The 24,506-nt window shown below is 37.9% G+C and overlaps 2 long non-coding RNA genes across 3 annotated transcripts; one reads left to right on the plus strand and one right to left on the minus strand.

Moving 5' to 3' along the window:
* Positions 1-590: 590 nt before the first annotated feature.
* On the plus strand, positions 591-6,172 carry LOC134485846 (uncharacterized). Its single transcript, XR_010064103.1, has 2 exons — positions 591-667; positions 3,434-6,172. It is a non-coding gene; the product is annotated as an uncharacterized LOC134485846 (long non-coding RNA).
* On the minus strand, positions 5,881-23,997 carry LOC108349948 (uncharacterized). 2 transcript variants are annotated; one of them, XR_010064104.1, is made up of 4 exons: positions 23,967-23,997; positions 14,607-14,697; positions 14,287-14,362; positions 5,881-6,171 (listed from the first exon to the last, which is right to left on the minus strand). It is a non-coding gene; the product is annotated as an uncharacterized LOC108349948 (long non-coding RNA). The 2 variants fall into 2 exon arrangements; XR_001836589.3 differs by having other exon boundaries at positions 14,607-14,721.
* Between the last annotated feature and the right edge of the window lie 509 nt (positions 23,998-24,506).

Consider the following 24,506-nt stretch of genomic DNA (forward strand, 5'->3'; position numbering starts at 1 on the left):
TTGCTTTGGTGGCAGAACTTGGCTCTGATCATGCCAACTAGTCTTATTTTCTGTTGCTTACGTTCTTGTGCTTGTCTCTTGCCCTCTGATTGTCTCTGGTGTTAGCTGGTCTTGCTGTGTCTAACAGTGGGAGCTTGACCCTCCTTTATGCCTGTGTTACAGCACTCCTGGAGACTGGCTTTCTCCTGGAGGGATCTGGGTACAGAAAACTGAGTCAGTGTCGGATCAGGGTGCAGGCAGAAACAGGAAGGATCCTGTCCCAGATTGCTCCCTGGTTCCTGTGTGAAGAGGGCTCCAAGCATGTTCCTCTTGGGCCAGGAATGTGAGCATAAGTGGTGCTCTCCCCTGGGCTCTCAGGATTGTCAGCACTTCTGAAAGTCTAGCTCTCTCCTCATGGAATCTGGGTACAGAGAGCTATGTTACAGGGTCAGCTCAGGGCTCAGGTGGAAATTGGAAGGATTCTGTCCCAGAATGATCCTGGGTTCCTGTATCCTGAGGGCTCTAGGCAGGTTCCTCTTGGGCCAGGAATGTGAGCAGAAATGGTGTTCTTCCCATGGAATCTGGGTACAGAGAACTCTACTCTCAGGTGTGTCAGTGTTCCTGGAGACGGGGTTTCCATGGAATCTCTTCAGATTAGCAAACCGTAAAACACACAGACCATAACAAGGTATGCGATCAGCATGTGCCTGCTCCAAGTCAAGTTATTTTTCTGTGTTAATGACTGGCAGAATTAATTGTTGTTATAATCAGCTACAATATGGTTGGCATGGAACAAAATAACTGTAGCCATCCTAGGCAGGCAGGCTTCAACAATAATGTCATAGCTTTATATAGAGTTTAAATGCTACATTATGACTCAGTTAGTCTATAAAACTACCTTATAAATCAATGAGTTTCATTATAGATTTTCATAATTTTTTTTTGTTTTTGTTGATCTGCTTTCCCAGGTTCCTTCTTCTAACCTGCTGCTCCCTTGACTCTTGTCTCACTCTAACTCCCTTCACACTTTTGCTTTTTAAGTCACCTGTGCATTTGTTCACAGAAAAATTTAAGTCAGAATCCACATACTAAAGAAAACATGCAGTGTTTGGTTTTTCTGAGTCTGAACTAATTTGCTGAATGTAATTACTTTCCAGTTTCTGCAAATGTTCAGAAACATTTTTTATAGAAAAAGAAAACTTCCCTTGTTCATGTCTAGCCTGATTCCATTTCCTAGGCATTGTAAATAGAGCATATGAACACCCATATGTAAGTGCCCATTAAGGAAATATCTAGCAGTGGCATGCTTGAGTCATGTGATAGCTCTGTTTTTAGTTTTTGTGGACCCTACACACTGATTTCCACCATGGCTACATTTTAATAGCAATTTCTCTTTGCAATATCATCCCTGGATTTTTAATGTTTTATCATTTGTATTGTTTGCCAAGCTATTCTGATTTTTGTGGAATGGAATCTCAAAATCATTTTAGACTTTTGTGTCTAAGAATTTTGAATATTAATATTAATATCAATATCAATATTAATCAATATATTTCTTCATTTGAGAACTTTCTGTTCAATTTGTTGACCCATTTAGTAAATGGAAGATTTGTTGCTCAATGGGCATCTGTTTGTTTGTTTATTTTTGTTTGTTTGTTAATTGCATTTTCCTTGGATTTGTGGTTTGGTTTTCATTTTGAAGTTTTTTTTATACATTCTTGATTTTAGCTCCTGTTTGACACAGTATATATGTAATTATAGTAATATTGACATTAGGGGAATAATCTTCATGAACTATACATAAGATAATGACCTTGGATATACTAAATATGTAAATAAGATATTGGGCCATTTCTTATTATTATATATTCATATTAAATTACAGAGACTATAATTCTTCTTAAATAAAATAATAATGAGCTGTTGACTCAGGATAAATTAAGTGAACTATCAATACTGAATCAAGTTTACTTTTTCAGAACAACTTCAAATTTTCATTGTTTATGATGTTAAGATATTACCAAGTTAATGTTTATATGCTAATAATATCATGGCTGTGCTTTTAAAACATGTGACTTTAAGGTTTACCTATTTATTGTTTGTGTGTGTGTGTGTGTGTGTGTGTGTGTGTGTGTACACCACACTGCATGTGTGTGGGTAGCTATATAGGCCAGAAGATCTTAAAATCCCCTAGAATTTGATTACAGACTGAATTTACAGACTGAAGTTGAGATTCCTGATATGGGTACTAGTAGCCAAGCCTGAGTGCTGCAAACAAAACTCAGATCCTCTGGAAGAGCAGACAAATGCTCTGCATCTTGGAACCATCACTCTAGTCAAATATATGGAATATTTAATGTATGATAATATAGAATAGTCTAGCAAGGGAAAACTTTTTGTTAACTGTGTAGGTGCTTCTGAGAAAGAGTTGTTTCCTTTGCAAAATAAACCCAAAGAAAACATTTTTCTGAACTTTATTATTGGGATTCGAGTAGGTGCAAATGTAATTAGTGACTAAAGCCATAGACAGCAAGAATCTTCAACAGGAAGAGAGGTTAAGAAGTTAAACCGCAGGAACAATGATGCACCAGTGAAAGGCATGTTCCCTTTCAGGCCTGCAGTTTAAACTAGAAAACCTGTCATTTGAAAGAATAGATGTTCTTTGAGTCATGGGTGGCAGCGTAAGTCACCAGCTTATCCTGACTTTTTAGCCTGAAGCTGAAGTCTTGATTCTCATCCTAACAATTCCCCACAACATTCTGGCATGCAGAAGTCATACATGCCACAGGGATTATCGGGAGGCAATTAAAAACTTTCCTGTGTGCAGGTTCCTGATTTTGGAGACAAGTGACTTATAATTTTTAACTTTTCCTATTTCAGTCATGAGTCTGAGTTAAGGTGAAATTCACAGTCATCAAAAATTCAAAGTGAGATAGCTTTAGAGCTAAATTTTCAAAGCCTTGGTTCTTAGACACACTGGTAGTTTGGGCTGTGAAGAGAAATAAACTTCCTGCTTCGCTTTTCTGCAGCAACAATATAGCAATTAAGAGGAAAAGATATCAAGGTGATTGAAGGTTGGTTTCAGCCGAATGGAGTTGAAACAGAGAAGTTTGAACTGGATTCAAACCTATTTCAAAGCCTACCTAAAGTAAAAGGGACATAACAATACATTATGTGAGCAAATTCAAGTGTTAAAGATTGAGGGCAGGAAGTTGGCTAGATGTTAAATCACCAACCAAAATCAGCCTACATCCTGGGATTTACTCTTCTTCTTGAGAAATGCTTACCTCAGACAAAAAGTTAAACAAGGTTGGGATACAATACATTCTGGTCAGGCCCATTGCCAAATAGTTGGTTCCTTTCTCTTTCTCCAAGTTCTAGGGATCTACCAGTATGACCATCTACCCATCTTCTTGTCTCAGCTAGACTGTATGGTTTTGTTCTATCTCAACAGTTCATCCGAACCTTTCTTGTAAACAAGCTCAAGGAACCACTGGGGAAAACCCCTGGGAGCTTGCATCAGCAGCCAATAATTGTGCTCCTCCATCCCCATGACACCCATCGTGCTAATCTGAAGAAAAACCCTGTCTACAAACAGGCAGCCTCTTGCTGAGTCCTGACTCCCAACCCTCTCGCTCCCAGGTTGCGCAGAATGAACAGACAATAAACCTTGGTGATGGGTTAGGTGGCCAATTGGAAGCAAGCGGACAGTGGTATGTGTCTAATCAATTGTTAGAGATATAAGTATAGGTCGTTCATTCAAGAGTGATTGGGTTTACATAATTTACACTTCTTCAAGAAAATGACTTTTAAGGAGGCAGCTAAAGTAAGGGCCCACCTGGAAGAACATTCTGGCGAAGGAGACAGTTAGTTGACAATCCTCAAGGAACGCCCAAAAGACCACTCACTGTCTCTGGAGGACAGGACAGGGGATAGAGTGCTTGTACTCCTGAACAAGATGGAATCAGGTGGTTTTTCACACCAGAGAAGGCAATTCTAAGGGCAAAAAAAAATCCACTATGGTATTCGTATAGCCATGACAGAATTTTATGGGTTTTCGATTTGGTTTGGTTTGATTTTAACACGACACTTGAAGTTTAGAGGGCAGGACTTAAGGGGTTTGAACAAACTAGCTTGGAAGAAATAAAGTGGAAACATTTCCACAAGATGAACCTTACCTCCTAGCTCTTCCTCTTAATGTAACATGGCTACCCAAGCCCATCTCTGTCTCTTTCTATCAATATACTCATCAAGCAAAGATCAGGACCTTGTAAATGTGTCTTCTAAAATGTCTGCCTCCATGGTTCCATTTTTCTTTATAATCTAACTTTCAGAAAGCAAATTTGTGTTAACTCTTAGGAAATAACCTCTTCACTACTACCCTCTCTTTACCATGATGATCAAATATAAATATTGGCAAACATAGTTTATAGGAAAAAAACTAAATATATTTGTGCTTCCAGGATTCTGTTAGGATTTAAAACACCACCAGTGCTCTGGAAGTCTCCTTGTATACCATCCAAAACACTCTTCAAATATACTAATCTAATTTCTAATACTATGAATTAATTTTACAGGATCACAAAATTACAGAAATACAATCGTACAACATAATTTTGTAGCTGTGCGATGTATTCAGTTGATGCAGCTCTATAGGGTGCATTGTCTCTGAGTTACAAGATTATGGAATCTATGCTACTTTTGGCTCATTTGGGTAATTTCTGAACTTTGGATATTATAAATAGTGCTTCTATAAATGTTTTTATATGCTATGCTTTCCTTCTTTATATCCATAATTTGCATTTCTAATGTTGATTATATTTTAAAACATTTATTGGACATTTGTATGTCATTGTCGACAACATGCTTGTTAATGTATCCTGCCTGTTTAGCAACTATTATTTTTTTTAATGAGTTGCAAGAATTCCTTTATAATTCTATGTTGAAATTCTGTTTTGAATATACAGTTAAATTCTTCAACTTGAGACTCAGCCCTTTAAAGTGTTAAGTGGAAAGAGGAATTAGTAAGAGATTTTAGAGATTTGTTATCTTATTAATTACGTGTGTGCCTGTATGCGTGCATAAGTGTTATTACATGTCCCGTGTGCCAGTAGAGGTCTGACACAGTGTCAGACACCCTGAAGCTAAAGTTGCATGCATTTGTGAGCCTCTGTAAAGGCAAAGAACATTCTGGATCACTGAGCCAGCCCTCCAGCCTTAGTAATAATACTTTTGAAAGCACCTTTTCGTGGTTCCACAGAATACAATTTACAACATTTCAGTACAACACGCTAAGACGTACTGAGGGCCTTTGCATTATTAGCAGTAAGAATAACATCCTAGGCCTGGAGAGCAGCTGTGCTGCTGAAGGGCACTGGTTTTTCTTTCAGAAGGCCTGGGTTCAATTTCTACTATCCACGTGTCAGCTCAGGGCCCTTTGAAACTGCCATTTCTAGGGATGTTATATACTCCTCAGGCCCCTGAGGATACAAGAAATACACTCATACATAAAATACATACAGTAAAAACCGACAATCCTTTAAAATGTCTTAATGTATAATTTTTTTCTAATACCTACAAACTTAAATTCCAGACCAAACTTTGATTCCCAGACCCACTCCCATCAAGTTCAAATGCCCCTGTAACAAAGTTTTATTTAGCTCTTGTTTTCTATGTCCTTGCAAGCAATTCAGAAAGGATGGAGGGGTCAATAAAGCTCAGAAAGATATACACTACACAAAAAACAACAACTTCGGCCTCATAATGCCACTATCCTGTAAGGAAGGCAGTCTATTATCTAAATAGAAGACAGTTTAGATGGACGGTCTGTCGCTGACTAGAACAATGTTTCTGTACAATTAGAATAAATCTACCCTTAAGTCAAAACACTTTACTCCCAACTGTCAGTATATTGTTTTAATGTATGAATCTTTTTAGAACAAAACTTTTTTTGTGCCATCTGCCTGAAGTCTATTTAAATAAACACTGAGGGAGGAGGGCGTGACGTGCTCTACACACATATACACAGCAAATACAATCATCCAAAGAAGAGTGGATGGCTGGAGTAGGAGAAAGTCAGCATTTTACAGCCAGACTGGGCAGTTTTCTACAGTCTCTGCAGTTTCCTCAGTCTGCAGCAGCAGCCTGTCTTCAACGTGTCCTAAAGGTCACATGTCTTCATAACACTTCTTCCTGGCAGATAAAAAGAAAATGAAAATTACATTCTACAAGAAGGAAAGCTGAACAGAAAATGCCTCAGTGGTTTGTGTGAATGCACAAAATGAATGCCGTCATTCAGATATTTGCACACTCCATAGCCTACTTCTCCACTAGGCTATGCTGCTTTCTAACTTTCCTGTATCCTTATAGTAACACAATTAGTGCACTGTATTGGAGAGTTTTCTAGAGAAAATTTTCACAACACGGAAGTCTTGAAAAGTATTGCATAGGTTCCAATCCATTCCAGCTCACACCCTTTCTAGTCCCTGACATCGCTGAACTGATTCTGGGTAGGCAGGGGATCACAGCCTGAGTCTCCTCTCAACATTGTCCTGGTGACTGTAGGAGAAAAAAGCAGACAGCCTTCAAACACTGGTACTTAGGTAAAATTTAAGCCTAAGTAGGTCTCAGGAATTAAAAGCTGACTTTTCTAAGCGGTAGCAGCAAAATTTTAGTAGAAAGGAAAACAAAGGGGAAATATCAAGATATTTTAAGTGGCTCCAGTATCCTCAACTTATCACAGGACAGACAAGACTTACAGGAAGAGACACAACCCCAGATGTAACCAAGAAACCAGTCAGAAAGACACAGATCTCAGAGATTACTGAGGGAGAACTCTTACTTCTCGATTCATATTCAGGCTTATTTCTCTTTGCCTATCATTCTGGATGAGCTCAGTCCAAAGACAACTGCACGCTGACTACATAGTTCCTCCGTAAGCAGCGTTCATTTATGCCTGTTTAAAACAAAAATTCAACGACGAGGGAAACTTTTTCCGTTTCAGTAGACTTTGCAAGCTGCTATTTTAAGTCCCTTGGCCCCAGCTGTTTCTCTTCTGTAACTTTTCTGAAAGCATAATAAGTCATCTGTTTTTTAGTTTGTTCTCTTCTCCTGTTTATCATTTTTACTCTTAAAACAAAAAGCCCTAAATTTTGCCTGACTCCCTCTGTCTTTGTGTCTGTCTGTCTTTCTCTCCCCATCTCTCCTTCCTCCAGTCTGTCTTCCATTTCCACATGTATAAAGAAATGGCAAAATCTGTCTGAGTATCCCAATTGAAGGAGGAAACATTTTCTTCAAAATGTCAACACATAAATTGTAACACAGGAACAAGTATGTCCTGTGTGATAGCTTTCTTTAACCTATCAATTAATACGGCCAGATCATTTTCACTTCTCGCTTTCTGATACAGAACTCATTTCTTGTGTTCTCCCTTTTTACAGAAAAGTTCTCAAATATTACAAGGTTATTTTTTCGCATGTACGACATTTTCAAAAGAACTTCTCTTGCTTTCATTTGATATTGATAGTATGAAAGTTACACCCAATGCTCATTTATTCACTTTCTATGAAGCATCTCATGGAAATACTTTGCTGTTTAATCTTGAGAAGGAGTTATTGCACTCTTGCTAGGCTCAAGAACTCTCTCTACCTGGCTGCTGGATTATTCCAATAGTTTCACAGTTTCCAGTAAGGCAAGATTCTTATCGGGGGTGACAGTCAGAATGGAGCTGATGATATCTTGCCTTCGTGTGTTCAGTGTGTTGTATTGTTGGTAGACAACGCTCTGTCTATTAAGCCGTAAACGAAAGAGAACGTTATGCCTCGAAAGGAAGACAAGATTAATATCTCTTCATTGGCTCCCCTTGCCAATAAAGGCAGAAAGTCAGCTTTGCCAGAGACTGTTGGCTTCTCTTATAAAGTCAGTTCATTTTTTGAAGGTGTGTATGCCGTTTTAAAAGCACTTAAACTATGTTATGCAAGACAACTCTCATGGCTGTAGCTGGTTATAAAGTGAAATCATTTCATAACTTGATTGATAATTACTAAGCCTGAAGATGTATCTTATTTGGACACTAAATCAAGAGTATTAACTTGTCATGATTAGATTATCCAAATGCAAGATGTGTACAGTAGTAGTGATCTCTTTTTGAAGATAAACACATACCAAAAAAAAAAAATCTGGAGCTTAATGCTTTAAGAAGTTTGACTGAGGTTAGCTTAAACATAAAATGTCAAGGTGACAACCTAAAATGGCACTTCAGATTTCTTCATGGTGACAGTAGTTGGATTATAGTTGAATAAAATTAACAATGTCTCAATACAATGAATTTATAGATACAAGAGAGTACTTTAATATCACTAGATCATCTTTGTTTTCTTTAACTTTTCCAACTTTCAAAAGGATTACTATGTCTATAAAAAAACATCATTTTTGGTACAATTTTATTCAACATTAAATTGCCATTATGCTGATTGTTAAGAGGCAAATGATTTAATAAGATAATTTGTAAAAATGAATTTAGGCATCTGTAAGTCTCTTTCATACACGCAACATTAAGATGTTTATACTAAAACAAAACTCGGAGAAAATGGTCTCTAACACACACAGACACATATGACAACAATATTAAAGTTTAATGTCAATGTAAATAGCATGAAAGAATTAAAGAAATGATCTAGGTGAAAATAGAATATGAAAAAACTATATTTTAAACCTATGAAACTTATTCACCCCCAAAATTGCAATGAGAGAGCACATGCACATCAAGAACTAGTTCACATATCTTAATTTCTCAAGTGGCATGGTTAAACAATATATTGCACAAATTAATCTATATGTTTCAATATTTATAATGCTATTCCTATGCTAAAATAATAGTGTTGCTTTATGGGTACGCTTGGCCTACATAAATATGTGTGTGTCATATGTATGTCTGATGCCCATGGAATTCAGAAGAGAGCATCAGATCTACTGAAACTAGAGTTAGGGATGGTTGTGAGCTGCCTGGCATCTGCTGGCTGGGAACAGAGCATGAATCCTCTGTAAGAACAACAACACTATTAACCTCTGAAACATCTCTCCAGCCTCAGAGTAATTCACACCAAAAGACACAAGATGAACAACAATATATTTGACACTTTACAGTTTATTTCAATGAAAGCCACTAACTACAAATGTTAAACCATACTATATTATATATAAATAATTAATTAAGTCAAACTATCACATTGAAAAGATAATATGAGCATATTAAAATTATAGTCAAGAAAATACTCCATACCTATACATCTCTTAATTTTAAAGAATAAACATATTACTTGGGAAAAACATAGGCTATATAAATTACTGACTTATTATATTTCATCCTTCAAGATGGAATGGAATTATACTACATTAGAGGAGAAATGTTTCAGCCTTCCAGCTCCATTAGAAATTTACAATTTGCCTTTAATTAAGGAAATATTCTATGAGTGCTTATCCTACCAAGGAAAGAAATACCTAAATATGTAGCTAATCTAAAATGTTTATATTTTAAAGAAGAAAAGTTAGTTTATATATATGTGCTTTAATCATTCTAACATGGTTTATTGTCATTAATCTCCAGGAGAGATATAAGCTCATGTCCATTTTCTCTTTTTGGGAGTCAAATTTTCTCATAGCATCATAACAGTTAAATGATTTGACCTTTCTTTTTATTGAACACCTCATATCTCATTTTCTTCTTCCTTAGTTTAGCCCCAAGTCACATGTTTTTCTCTGTCTTTCACCCAGAGTCATAAACCGAAAGAACATTGTGTTACTGTCAATCACTGGGTCAGCAAAAGCAGGACCCCGGTGATCCTTGGCCCAGAGATGCATTTGCTCAGCACCTCCATGAGCCAATGAAAACATTAAAGTCTGGCTTCCCCCATGTTCCAGGAGTGAATGTCAGCACCATGGCCTTCCTTCACTTGCCAAACTTTTTGCAGAACCACAGGTTCATGACCAACACACTAATATTTAGAGCTGTTCCGCAGCTGTGAATTTCTTAAGAACAACGCTAAGCATGGCATCTAATCAGATCTCTTTTGTGTTATTTTTTGGGTTCTGGGAACAGGCCTCATCCCATTTTCATGATATTTTTTAAATATAATTGATTATTGATACCATTATCAATATAGATTGTGGTTAAACAAGAATATCAGGTGGACTTGATAACGTTAAATACACGAAATATGGCTATTCTAGGTGGCTGGACCCTTGAGCAGCCAATGAAGGTAGACCCCAGCTTTATTTTTCCTAAGAATAATCTTCCCTGGAAATGAGCCAGGAAATAAAACAAGACAGTCTTCGGCCATTGCTGAGGGAGCAAACCGTTTATTCACTGCGATAACTCCAATAATTTGCATTAAGTATTGTCATTCAGATAATAATTTTTAAAAAAAATTTTTACAACCAGTTCATCCAAGAAGGTAGGATTATCTTATGAAGTGTCTTATGCAAAAGGTGACAAACCTTCATGAACAACATCACAAAAATGGTAAACTGAAAAATGTCATTCCTGAGTATAATATGTTCCATTTTTAAAGCCATTTTGAGTGTTTTGGAGGGATGAATATCATTTAAAGTTCCCAAATTAAATGCTATGAAAGAATATAAGCATCAGATATTTTGAAAATAAGTGGTAGATTTCTATTAATTAAATTAGCGACACATAAAAAATAGATTTCATTGCAAAGAAAATGAGCAATGAAGCATTGATAGTTTGTTCTCAAAGGTGAAACTGTCAGCTCTAGTTACGAGGTGATTATCGGAAAGAGTTAGGAGGAAAATTCATGACAATTACTGGTGCATCCTAATTGAATTGTCCACTTCATTTTGTCCATTCTGTAGTGTAAGCAATAGGGTAAATCCTGTTTCTGCCTATACGGGATAAAAGTCTATTTGAAGTTGTAGTCTATAGTTGGCTTTTCACAGTAAATTGACCTTGTTCCTCACAGCCAATGTCATAATGCTCTGCTTTATCTGGGCTGAGAGAGAAAATCGCAAATTGCTTCTGCATGATTAGTTCTGCCACTTCAAACGTGTTCCTTCCTAGTTGGCCTCCACACTTACTGCTAAAGATATGTGCCACTGGGAAATGCTGATCCGCAGCTCAACTTCTCCCGTTCGATAACCCTTTCATTGCTGGCTGTTCAAGATGGGTACAGCGACAGTAAAAAGGATATCTTTGAATTAGTGTTGACTCAAATCGGTTTCTAGACAGAGTGAAAGACACTGCGTGGGGAACTAACTTCATATTATACAATATATCCAAATCTGAGTCCCTTCAAAACGTGAGATGAAGTTATGAGTTGAGTTCGAAAGGCTGACAAGGGTGTTTAAATCAATATAATCAAATATCTATTGACTGTTGCCAAAGTATCTAGAGTACTGTAAATATTATTACAGATTGAAAAAAGTTGTTTTTCTTTGTGAACAAAAGTTTATACCTCTACCTGTTTCTGAAACTCTTAAGTTGGGTTTTAAATCTTTGGAGTGTAATTTAGCTTTACTTTCTCAAGAGAACCTCATTTCAGCTGCGGGGTGGTGCCTTTAATCTCGGCACTGAGCAGGGCAGCCTGGTCGACAGAGAAAGTTCTGGAACAGACTGGGCAACAGAGAGAATCCCTGTCTCACAAAAAAAAACCAAACCAAACCAAAACAATGAAACTCATTGCATAATCTATTGTAAAAATACATGAGGTAACAATTCAGTCCACTTTTCTAAACAAAAATCCACTCAACTTAGTGATGAAGCACTTCCACATTCCGTTAGGAAGTGAGAGATATCTCGGTAACGCCATGGCATTTAGGTTACTAAATGTTGAGAATCTAAACTTCCTGGGAGTCAGATATCTGAATAGAATTGAAAGCTCTTGGTACCATGTCTTCAGTGAATTAATTACAACTTTCAAAACAACATTTATTTACTTAAATTAAAGTCGGCTGATACGCAACCACGACTACAAGGATTTAAAAGTTGATAGGCTTTTTCTGTGATTGGCATCTTTTGTTACCTCATTTTTGCTGTGATTTTTGTAGAGAAAATTATGTCTTTAAAAGATTTCTTTTTTAAAGAAAGAGGAGTAAAAGCAACAAGCACTGCTCTCTGTGTTGCGTTGTGCTGTGCTGTGTTGTGTTAAAGCCAGATTATCAGATACTCATAGGAATGACTCGCAGTAGACAGATCCACCTGAAGGTAAAAAGACAGATAGGAACCTGTTGCTTGATAAATAATTCTGCCTGTGAAAAGACTCTGGACTAGTCTGACATATAAATGATGCAGATAGTCAGCTTTCGCTAATCCCTTAACGCAGATGACAGTGCCAAGAAACAATCAGTTATCCTGAACTGGATCTTTGTACAAGGTTCTAGACATTTTTCTAGGTTAATGAGCTTATGCATTTCTAAGTAGTAAAAAAAAAAGTGATTTTAGTTCTTTTAATTTACAACCAAATTTGGGGATGTGACAGTGGTGAGCATTTTGTGATGCATGAGAACTGCCTTAACCCCCTGATGAGCCTTTTATATGGGCTTGAAGATCCTATAACCCAAGTACATCATGTCCGTGCTGATCCTTCAAGTCAGTAAACAAACCTAAAATCTTAAGGGACGTTTTAAAATAGAAGTTGACTCTATTGAATTTTTTTCAATATCAAAAAAAATACTGCCATATGCTACAAGGTTTTAGAAATAATTACTCCTAAGGAAAGCAATAAAATTCTCCGTTTCATAAGATGGCATATATTAGCATCAATGAACTGGCCATTCACAAAGACAACTATGAACGCTATTTCTTCGTTTTTTATTGAAGATTTCAATTCTTTTACTTTATTTTATTTAATAAAAATATTATGTGATGTATTAGAGCAGATATTTACCACAGATATTTACCTTGTGTTTCGATTTTTAGAAAACTGTTATCAAACATGGTAAAATAGGCAAGATTGAAAAATCACATTGTATTCCTAGCCAGCCCCTCAGTTGTGAATGCCATGTTTCCTTTCACAACCAGGTCTACTTTTCTTAATGCCACAAAAGAAGGTATGTAAAGGTCAGAGGGAGGATTAGATCTCTACATGCTTGAACATCCCCCAATTTAAGTAGAAAATTACCAGAGAATCCGAGGCTTTGGCCACCAAAGAAGCATCGTGCCCTTAACAAAGAACTACTTGCAGCCCGGGGAGGCAAGTATCATCTGGGTGGGCTATGTACAGCTGATCAGCACTGGTCCAACCAGGCACTCAGTACATTCGTGTGGTACACAGTTGCCCTTTTCATTCCTGCTCAGCACTCTGCCTGCTCTTTATTTACCTCTGAACATAGAGGGAATGCCTTTCCTCAACCCATCAAAAGCAACAGCAAACAAAACAAAACAAAATCAATATGAACGAAAAAGAAACAAAACAAGAAAAAAATGACACAAATGAAGTAAGTGAGTTAACTAAAATTCTTCCATTTTGCTCTGCCTCGAGTTTTATGATTGTTCTTGTACTTTTCACCATTTTCCACAGAATGCCCTTCATGTGCACTTCCTCCTCGTTGTGAAACGTAAGCCTCACACCTACGGTTCTAACTGCGGTAATTTGGTGATTAAATCAAGCAGGGTGAGCAGTAGGCAGTGCTTCCCTCCCATCTTAATTCAGGGTGAGCTGTGCTTCAATGTGTTCGGTCACCTCTTCACAAAAGACCGTTGTCATGATGCTTCTGAGTAACCATGGCGATATGACACCACTGCCATTCCTAAGATTAACTGAACTGACCAGATCATTGTTTTTATCAACTTTGAATTTCATGGCAGGACGCTGTTCTAACTCAATCTTCGATTGCTGTGTTTTCACACCCTTTACTCCAAAGCTACCTATACCAATCTGCAAAACCTTTTTTTCAACTGGATATTCAACTTTGACCTCACATACATTATGTCTAAATATCCATCTCCCAACATCCAGGTAACTAAGGGTACCATCCCTCCCATACTTCAGCAAGCTAATTTCTTTGTTGAGTCCAGGGAATATTGCAGCAACACATCCAATAAAGGATATCCTGCTTCTTTCTCTCGCTCAATATTGTCAATATAACACCTGTCCCCATTGGGAGAGATGGGCTTTGCCCATCCCCTGAAATTTCTGCTTTGTTGATGATAACTCTTCAAATTCTTCATCTTTGTACATTCAGTTATGTGTGTCATTGGACGTTCAGCATGCTAGGCAGAGTTCAATTACAAATGAAATAAGCAGTGCTTGCCTGTAAAGTAACACACTACCTAATACGTGGTATAAATACCCAAGCAATATGGTGGCCTTCCACTGTGTGATATCACAAAGTTGGAGACAGAATCCGTCATGTTATCGGTGAAGACCTACAAGCACAGAAGGATACAAGGATGTTACAGAAAAACAAAGCAATGTGGTTTTCAATGCTGCAAAGAAAGGAGGTGACAACTGGTCTTGAAATAAGAGCTAATGACATGGTTTCCAAGTGAGAAGGCAAGGGGAAATGTGGGTAGGGTGAAATTTCTACAAAGAGTAACACAGTTAGGAAAGAATAGGTAAAAGGGTAAACCTGGAAGAAACTAATGTCTAAGGCTTATAAGAAGAACTCACTGGATGAGGCTGAAGGAAGTACTATGAAAAGCCCCTTAGCTGATACATTCATCATATTCTCTTTGTGTTCTTCTATCCCCCTCAGGGTTCCCTTTGGTGTATCAAAATACACATTCTGTTGTAAGAATCAACCTCCTTGGTAGCCTAGTTGGAACCTGGTCCCTAGAATGTCACTTTCTTGAGGACGAGAAATATGTTTAATTCATTGTTCTTTCCCAATTGCCTGCTGACTTCTCATATCACAGAACATGCTCAAAATGTTTGCAGGTTTAATAAATAAATAGCAGCATTCATAAATACCTCAGCTGGGCAGTGATGGTTCCTCCCTGTGATCCCAGCACTTGCAGGCTGAAGCAGACAGATCTCTGAGTTTGAGGCCAGCTCTCCAGTCTACAGACTGAGTTCCGGGGCGCTAGGGCTGCCCAGAGAAACCCTATCTCAAACAACAACAACAACAACAACAACAACAACAACAACAACAACGACAACAAAATTACCACTGGAAAGGGAAATGATGGAGAAAATTCGTCTGACAGAAAAGAGGAAAGTACAGTGAGGGAGCTCGATCTGAAAACCCAGCTTGAAAGGTTAACGAAGCAAGAGCTGATTCCATAGCCCGAATACAGCTTAAGAGTAAATAGTGTATGCACACCACTTGAAGTGAATATGAGAGTTAAGTGAAGAAAGAAATAAAGGTGGCAGACGGTGAGAAGATTATTGGCGTACTGTCATCTGGCGGGTGGTTCTCCGGGCAAGGGTCCACTCTGAGCTGTGTCAAGTACTTAGCAAAAAGCAGTATACATCAGAGCACAGGCTGAGCTCCTGAGATAAAAGACAAGGTGAGGCTGCCAGTGACAAGCACAGCATGTGTTGAGAGTTAGGAATGATCTGGAGATGTTTCAGAAGCATTTGGTGAGAAGACCTAAGCCGACAAGTGACACAGGAGTGAGTGGTCACTTCACGCACTTGGCAGAGACTGCAGTCCGGGAGCTTATAGAAAATGTCATATGGTTAGATTTAGTATATATCTTGAATTTTGCTTTAGGAAGGGAAAGTTGAAGCTTTAAATTTATAAACAACAAAGATACAGTACAGAAGGAGAGAAATGGTTTGAAAGAGAAAATGAAATATAATACTCAAAATCCCAGGAAAAGGTAATACTTTTGGAGAAAGCTTAATTTGGGGGAGCATCTTTTTTTAGTATTTTATACACTGAACTACTATTACATTGGGACAAGTGTACAAACAAGCGAAGAACAGTGACTCAAGCCTGGGGCAGGAGAATTGACTGAGTTCAAGACTAGCCTTGGTTACAGAATGAGACCCTGTCCATGTACCGTCCTCCCAAAACAGAAAGGAAGAAAGAATGAAAAATTTTTAAAAATTATAAAAGAAAGCTGTGGAGCAAGCATGTAGTTTGGCAGGAGTAAAAAAAAAAATCTTAATTTTCTCCAGATTATGGTTAGGATAGAAATTCATAGGAAAATGATTGGCAGATTGAGACCAGAAGAAATAATTTAAAACAACGTAAACAATTTAAATATCATAAGTATTTAGAAGCCTCAATAAAATATATGTAAATGTGTTATATAAATATATTTTTATTTAAAAATGGAATTTAATATCAATTAGACTGGAAAGTACACATTAGCATTGAAATTATTCCACGTGATTCCACAAGTTTTTTCAAGTCTTATGCAAATTAGCCAAAATCTTTAGTTTGGTTGAGTCAGGGCTAGGTATTATTACTAGTTATCCAAAATCCAATGAGTCTGTGGGATCAGGAGACTTGAAATAATATCAAAAGTGGAGATGACTTGCATTGCAGTTTGTGTGAGTTAGCTAGAAATGGACTGATGGGTAAAATCAAAATGATCCAGGAAATGATGTCCACATGAGGTCAAAGTCAGCACTCAGGAGACATGGGAGAGAAAGAACTGCAGCAAACTATTGTGTCAAGACAGAAGCTTGAAATTAATGAAAGTATAGATGTGCTACAGCTGATGGCATCCAAAAGCAAAGCCTGAAGGCGGGATGATGAGATGGTGCTGGTGGAAATAGATCTTGACTACAGGAAGCTGAGAGGGTCTTCATCCCAACGTCCTGCTACTCTACAATGGGTGGATGGAAATGTCTGCATCTTCTGCTTTACTTTTGATCTTTTCTTCTTTCTATTTTTTTGCTTGTTTATTTTGACCTATTCTGGTTTTATTTTACTTTGTTTACTGTTAATATTTTTAGATGTATGTTTGTTTTGTAATGAGAGAAAGAAAGAAGGGTTGTGGGTGTTTGGGTGGATGGGGAGGTGGAGAAAACCTAGAAGGTGAAAGTGGAGTGGAATTCATAATCAGAATGTATAGTACACCACACACACACATACCACACATACACACACATGCACACACACACATACAAACACACATATACACACACACACCACACACATACACACACATCACACACACATACACACACATACATGCACACATACACACACATACACACACAAACACATACACACATCACACACACATACACACATACACACATACACACACATGCACACACATACACATACACACACAAACACATACACACATACACACACACAAACACATAAACACATGCACACATACACACACACAAACACATACACACACGCACATACACACACGTACATACACACACATACACAAACACAGATATAGATACAGATATAGATATATGATGTATTATAGTATACTCAATAAGAAAAAATCCAAAATCAGAGCTGTGTTCAAATCATTTATGTTCTGTGTATAATTAGGGATCTGTGCATAACCCTTCTTCTGTGTCACACAGGAAAGTCTTTACTTCCTGTGATTGTTGGGAACATTATACTAAAGGGCTTAGGACAGGTGAAAGGATAAGAGGTGTTTCCATCAGCAAGTATACAATGTGGCTTGTGTTCAAACTCCAGCTCTGAAATGAGCTGTTCACCAGCTTTGGACAATTTAACCTCTCTATGGATCTACTACTTTGCATGAAATAGTGGATAACCCTAGTAGCCAATTTATATATTTGCTGTGAAGAAAAAGGACTATATGAAATGGATGCTTTCCTGTCATTTTTGACCTGTAAGGATGACGCTTCTTTTGCGGGTCAGTCCAGTACCTGTAAATTTCTTAGGAGAGTGCACAGTACACAAGTGACGAGAACTGTTCTGAAATGGGAGCCACTCCTGCACTCAATTCTTTTCTAGGCACAATTAAAGCAAGAACAGAGTCATGAATGATTCAGGGTCAGCACTGAGCACACATATTAGGCTCATCAGAGGAAGTAACATAATGAAAGCAAGGGCCATAGAACAAATAAAAGTGTTCCCAGAACTGTATGTCCATCTGCAGAAGAATGAGACGAGACACTTATCTCTCACCCTGTACAATGTTCAATCCAATCTGGTTCATAGACTTTAATTTAAAACCAGGCATGCTAAAAGTGCTAAAGGAAAATGGAGGACCCACTGCTGACAGACCTATAAATCAGTGCCACTTCTATAGAAATAATTGTGCAGGCTTCTTAAAAACCTACACTATGTTCTTAAACATAAAACTACCCTATGTTACAACATGTATCCAAAGGATTCTATATCCTAAAAGTCTGTATTTATCACTGTTTGTTTCATACAAGCAAGGAAATAGAATCAGCCTATAACACTTTGGCCACAAAGACAAATGAAGTCATGGAAATTTCAAGAAAAAAAAATAGAACTGTAAAACATAATTTCAAGTGTAATTCGGGCTCAGAAAGACAAACACTTGTGCATTCTCCCTTGATACAGACTATAGTGGCTGATTATTAAGTATGCATGTCTGGGTGGGAAAACGCAGAGTTAAAATCCAAGAAACTGGAAAGGGCAGGGGATGGCTTCCAGCAGGAAAGCTGGGAAAGACAACAGAACAAGTAGAGAACGGGATGGAGGGAGTGAAATGTGCAGCAGGAGCTGTGGATTCAGAGAGGGAAAGCAGGAAGAGAGGACAAACACCAAAATGGAATGAAAAAAACATATAGAAAGCAACTCTTTTGCGAGCCTATTTTTTTCAATTAATCAATTTTCAAAGCTACAGCTAGAAGTGTTTTCAACATGAGAGGACCCTAAAGCCACACACCACACCATTTCTCTAGTTCAGACCAACATCTTGGCCTTCCTGGCTAACCTTAATTTTCCCCCAGTCTTATTTTTGCCTTCTCTTCGTCTCCTCTAATCCCTTTAACACAATGTTCTAAATTAATCTTTCTAAAAGGCTAGTTTCCATATCTCCTTGCATCTCTAAAAAACAAATAACGTCCGTACTCATTACATTTATTTGTAAGTATGAAATGGATTTAGGTCAGGATTATCCCCAATGCCAATACTCCACGTAGATCTGAAGTGGACTATGTCAGATAAAAATAGGCTGCTTCTGGCTGGCGGCTGACGTGGATGGGCTCCCTCCTTCCTCCTGGTGGCTGAGCAACATCATTAGGCTCTTGCCCAGTTCATCCACACTTCAGGGTTCATTTCAATTCTGTGTCGCCCATCACCTCAGGAATTCAGATTCCCCATTTCATAGTTGAGTTTCTCAGGAGTGAAGATCTGTCTTTTTCCCCCTAGTTCATATTAGTCGTGTGTGTGTGTGTGTGTGTGTGTGTGTGTGTGTGTGTGTGTGTGTGTGTGTGTGTGTGTGTGTGAGTGATGTAGTGTAACAACAAAATTCTTTTGGGCAGAGGGATATTCTTCATACTTGATCCACCAAACCAGCTTGAAGAGAAGGTGCATTTGGAAGCTACTGTGTATGACCCCCTGCAGATCTAGTTTCCTTTCCCAGAATTGTTAGAACTGCGAATTTTTCACAACAATTTTGGAATGACAGACGTTGGAAGAACTAAGTCCAGGGAACACAAGCTAGTGATATGCTCATAAGCAAAACTTGTGTTCTCAATTCAAATGTAAAACTTTGATAAATTTTTAGAAAAATAAAAAACTTAATTTCTGTCTTTCTTAGAACTATGCCCATGTGCAATCTCTTTTTGTCACTCTTACAGAAAAACAGAAGAGAAGCAAAAATTAAAAATTTAAAAGACAAAAATTTATTTGGTAGCAAATGGATCTCTTATGATTAACTTCTTTTTTTTTAATAATCATTTTTTTATTAACTTGAGTATTTCTTATATACATTTCGAGTGTTATTCCCTTTCCCGGTATCCGGGCAAACATCCCCCTCCCCCCTCCCCTTATGATTAACTTCTAAATGACATGGTATAAGGCAACCTATCTGTGGCTGACCATAGACAGAGCTCCCCACTCTAGCATGGAAAGATCTCTTCAGTTTTGTATTTAAAATCCATGGTTAAATGTTTAACTATTTTATTATAGGCAAGGTTACTCAGATTTTACCTAGCTAATTTTTAAAATGTTTATGCCTATAACATTAAGTCATCAAAAGGTTCAAAGAGAAAGGTAAGGGGTAAAGTTTCTTGTAAGCAAGCCTGAACACCTCAGATGCACCCCTAGACTCCACATGTAGAATGAGAGAACTAAATCCCACAGGTTGCCTTTGACTTACATCCTTGCACCATGGCACTCAAGTTTCTAAACACACACACACACACACACACACACACATTGCATGCATATGTAATGACTATTAGGATTCAAAAATTTCAAAGACAAAACTTTGGAACTCCAATCTTGACTATGGATTAAAATGAAGTAATAAAGATTAGGTAACAAGTTGAAAGTTACATTATTCATTCTAAATCTTCTATTTGATACTAGTCTTAACTAATTAAATATAAGTCATCATAGACACCTCTGTGTCACACATGAGATACATAAATAGCAAATCAGTTTTCTGTTTAATGGGACCACTCAGCTAGTGTTCTTTCTTTCCATTTTAATGCATACTTAGAAAATTATATGTGTATCTTGTATACCTGTTACATGTATTAGTAGTGGAGATGTATCAATTAGAATACAAGGTAAGCTGGATAAGAAAGATACCCAAGGAAAATACTGTAAATGAATCCAAGATTGGTTTGTTTGTCTTGGAATTAAATAGTTCAGGCTGTAAAGATATTTGGTCAGACATAATTCAAACATCTAGACTTTTTCCATTTTAGTTCTTCATCATCTCCCTAGAGACAGCTTCCTCTTCATTCTGGGGGTAAAGTCACAATCAAGTTAGTATTTCCGTTCACAAGAAGGCGGGAACTGGACATGCTGTGTCTACTAGCTTGTCTTCGGATTTTTCCGTTGTGTTAGCAAAAGGGACCAAGCAGGTGTAATTCCTTGCAAACATAATTACAAACGCAAATTTCCTGAGCAGGCGTGTATGCAGCTTAACTTTGGGGCATTCTGGAAATGAAGAGATGGGATATGTTGAGATGTTGATAGGGTTTATCAGAAGTGATTACACACAGGTTAATACCTGTTGCTATTATAATTATTCTGCAAGTATTTAGTTAACTTATCAGGCTATAGACGAGGTAAATAGTGCAACCAACTGCGGAACTAGAATACAATGCAAATATTGTGAAAAATGAAAGGCCAAAAAAAAAAAAAAAACCTAGAGCTCATATTAACCTGTATGTTCATGATGCCTAAAATGTTAAAAGTATCCATCTGTCTAAAAATCTTTCAAGTTAAATGGTTTACTAAGCCAAGTGAGCATTCTTTATAAGCAAGCAAAGATAATAGTGTCCCAATCATAAGCCATCTCAGAAATGATCTTAATTTGTAAATATTTTAAAGAAGTTTTAACCTCATGCAGGGATTTATACACACACACACATTCACAAAAACACACAAACACACACACACAAACATGCACATGCACGCACACACACGTACACACGCACACACACGCACATGCACACACATGCACATGCACACACACATTCACACAAACATATAAACACATACACACGTACACACGCACATGCACGCATACACACACACGTATGCACACGCACATATGCACACATGTACGCATGCACATACACACGCACACGCACGCACGCACACATGCACATGCGCACACACACTCACACACACACGCACACATATATGCACGCATGTACGCATGCACACGCACACACACACTCACACACACACGCACACATATATGCACGCATGTACGCACGCACACGGACACACACACGCATATGCACACGCACATGGACACTCACACACGCACTCATGCACACACCACTTCAAAGTGATAGCCCCAGCTCCTCCTTTCTGGGTGAACCTCAGCTGCTTAACACAGTGGAAAGGAGAAATCCCTTCTTTCATCTTCTCAGTCACCTGACTTTGGCTGTGTCCCAAATACATCTACTGATGTAACATTTACACATGTCCACTTCTAGTCAATCCAGTCTCAAGTTCACATATCCCCAGGCCTGTGTTTCCCCTGTGTGCTTGATTTTCCCCAGACATCAAGATCAGCATGCACTGCCATCTTTCAGGTAAAAAGAAGATCTGTCTCATGTTTTCCATTGCCCCTTTGCTTCCACTGTTCATGTACATAATGATGTTTTTACATCACACTGAAACAATCACATTAACAAGATTCTCATCGAAATGTAAATAAGAAATACCCAAGTTAATAAAGATGGAAAAAAATCAAGAAATAATCATTCCTAAATTTAGTAAGTTTCCCTAAATCATTTAACGATGCCAGCAAATTTTATAGCACAGTTAGCTTGGCAGCCATGGACAGAGGGCAAAACCCTGAGCTTTCTCCTTTCTACTCAAGACTGAAGATTGTGGGTTTTGTTGATTTTTTCGTCCTTTGTCGTAATAAGCATCATATAACTGTAATAGAATAAAAAAAAAAGCTCAGTTTTTGCCTATGGGACCAATCAAAATCAACTTCATTACGGTGATCTTAGACTGTGACTTGGGATGTCGAACACATGTTCTATCATCTAACACAGAACTCCTACCAGTGGGTGAAATATGAAAAAACTACATGATATTACGAAAACACTCCAGAACTTCCTTTGCAGCTGTAGACTAAACAGTCATTTTACATATATGACATAAAGTTATTACACCGTTCCTTGCTTTTTCTTTAAGACAGTAGTACATAATGACACTTTATGCTCTAAAGATTATAATATCAGACATCAATTAGTCTGCTAATACTCATTGAGCACTTACTCCATACTGTGCATTAGACCAACTGCCTGAGATAGAATGAAAACCAGGCATGCACCTCATACAATCACAGTAAAATACATCACTTGTGGGATAGTGTTAATGTTTACTAGAAACGGTCCCTGTACTTTCTACACACAAAAAGAAATATCTGCGACAGCAACCAAAATTAGCTCGCGCTCGATGACAGGAGCTTTCTTATTTTATCTAACAGTTCTTCACACTTTGTGATCCCTTTTAAAATCAATTCTATTAAGGCATAATTTGCTTACAATAAAATCATCTATTTTAGGTGTTGGGTGAGTTCTGACAAATGGACACAGCCTATATCCACCACTGTAGTCCGTTTCAGTTTATCTCACAGACCTTATATCTTGGCTTCTTGGCTGAATGGTAGGTAGTGATGACCGAGGAGCAGATCATCACTTAGGAAGCAGCACTGCATCTGAATGTGCTAAGTAGAGTCGTTATGCAGAGCAAATCACTCTAAGGGCCAGGAGATTCTCAACATCACTCCTACTTGGGGCTTGGAAATCAGCATAAGAAGGCCAATTGGCAGCTAATGCTGTTGCTCTGAGGCCTGTGTACAAACTGAAAGGTTGAAGTACACCCTATCAGCACCAACGCCCATCTCCAGTTACTCTGCTCTCCTTGGCTTCTAGTTGCCAAAGCAACTCTTCAGTCAGCTCTTAGAATTCCTCCTCAGTCTTGCCCTGCAGACAAGCATATTGTCCTGTCTGGAGTGTACTCTTCACCAACACATTCCTAGCTGCTTTGGCCCTGGGAATCTAAACTGGAGCCTGATGACAGATAACAGAAATCTTTTAAGAGAACTCCAAAAGAGGGAGAGGGGAGCAGCAAGGTCGGAGTCCTGGGAAGAAACTGGAGCTGCGTGTCAACTCACACTGTCGTCAGTTGCTTTAGCTGACTGAGAAATACAAGTCTTTGGACTGGAAGAAGTTTCAATGATAACCTTTGTTGGGAAATGGTATCAAAGGACAAAGGTGTCACTTTTAAGCGTGTAACTTAGTACTATCAGCCCTGTTCATTTCTCTGGCCACTTTAACTCTTAAAACTGTCACAGTGTAAGTATCACTTATGTAAAAGACTAGTTTATCAGGAGACACAAGGTTATATCCATACAGAATAAGCACATGCCTTGGGGGAAGAATGTGTACTTATAACTTTTAGGCAACAGAAAGGTTAAGATAAAAGTATATATTAAATTGAAATGTACCATCTTACTTCTCTGAAATCAGACATAACTTTTAACTGCTCGGTCTACAATTTTCACCAGAGATATTCAATTTGTATTTGGAGGTGATACTCAAATTTAAAAAAAAAAGACAAAAACAAAACTGTGACTTTTACTTAGTGACTGTGTGACAATTAGCAGCGCCACCGGAAAAGTTAAATAGCACATAGAAGCTAATATTTGTAATCAGGTTAAAAATGAATAACGAATGCTTCCTATACCAACATACTTGATGAAGGCTGTGCACACTTATATAGAGGTAGAATTTTACCACTAATTTAGTTGATTTTTTTATGTTTTGCTTTTTGTACTACAAATGGTTTTGCTCAACTATTACTTCTATAATTTCTTTAAAAATGAAGGGGAAACCTGAAGGACTGTCATACTCAAGTGAATGACAGATGCACAGCCCTACTGCCTGAATGACTGATACACACCCTTACTGCCTGAATGACTGATGCAC

This window comes from Rattus norvegicus, chromosome 2 (genome assembly GCF_036323735.1).
Source record: "Rattus norvegicus strain BN/NHsdMcwi chromosome 2, GRCr8, whole genome shotgun sequence".
NCBI lineage: Eukaryota > Metazoa > Chordata > Mammalia > Rodentia > Muridae > Rattus > Rattus norvegicus.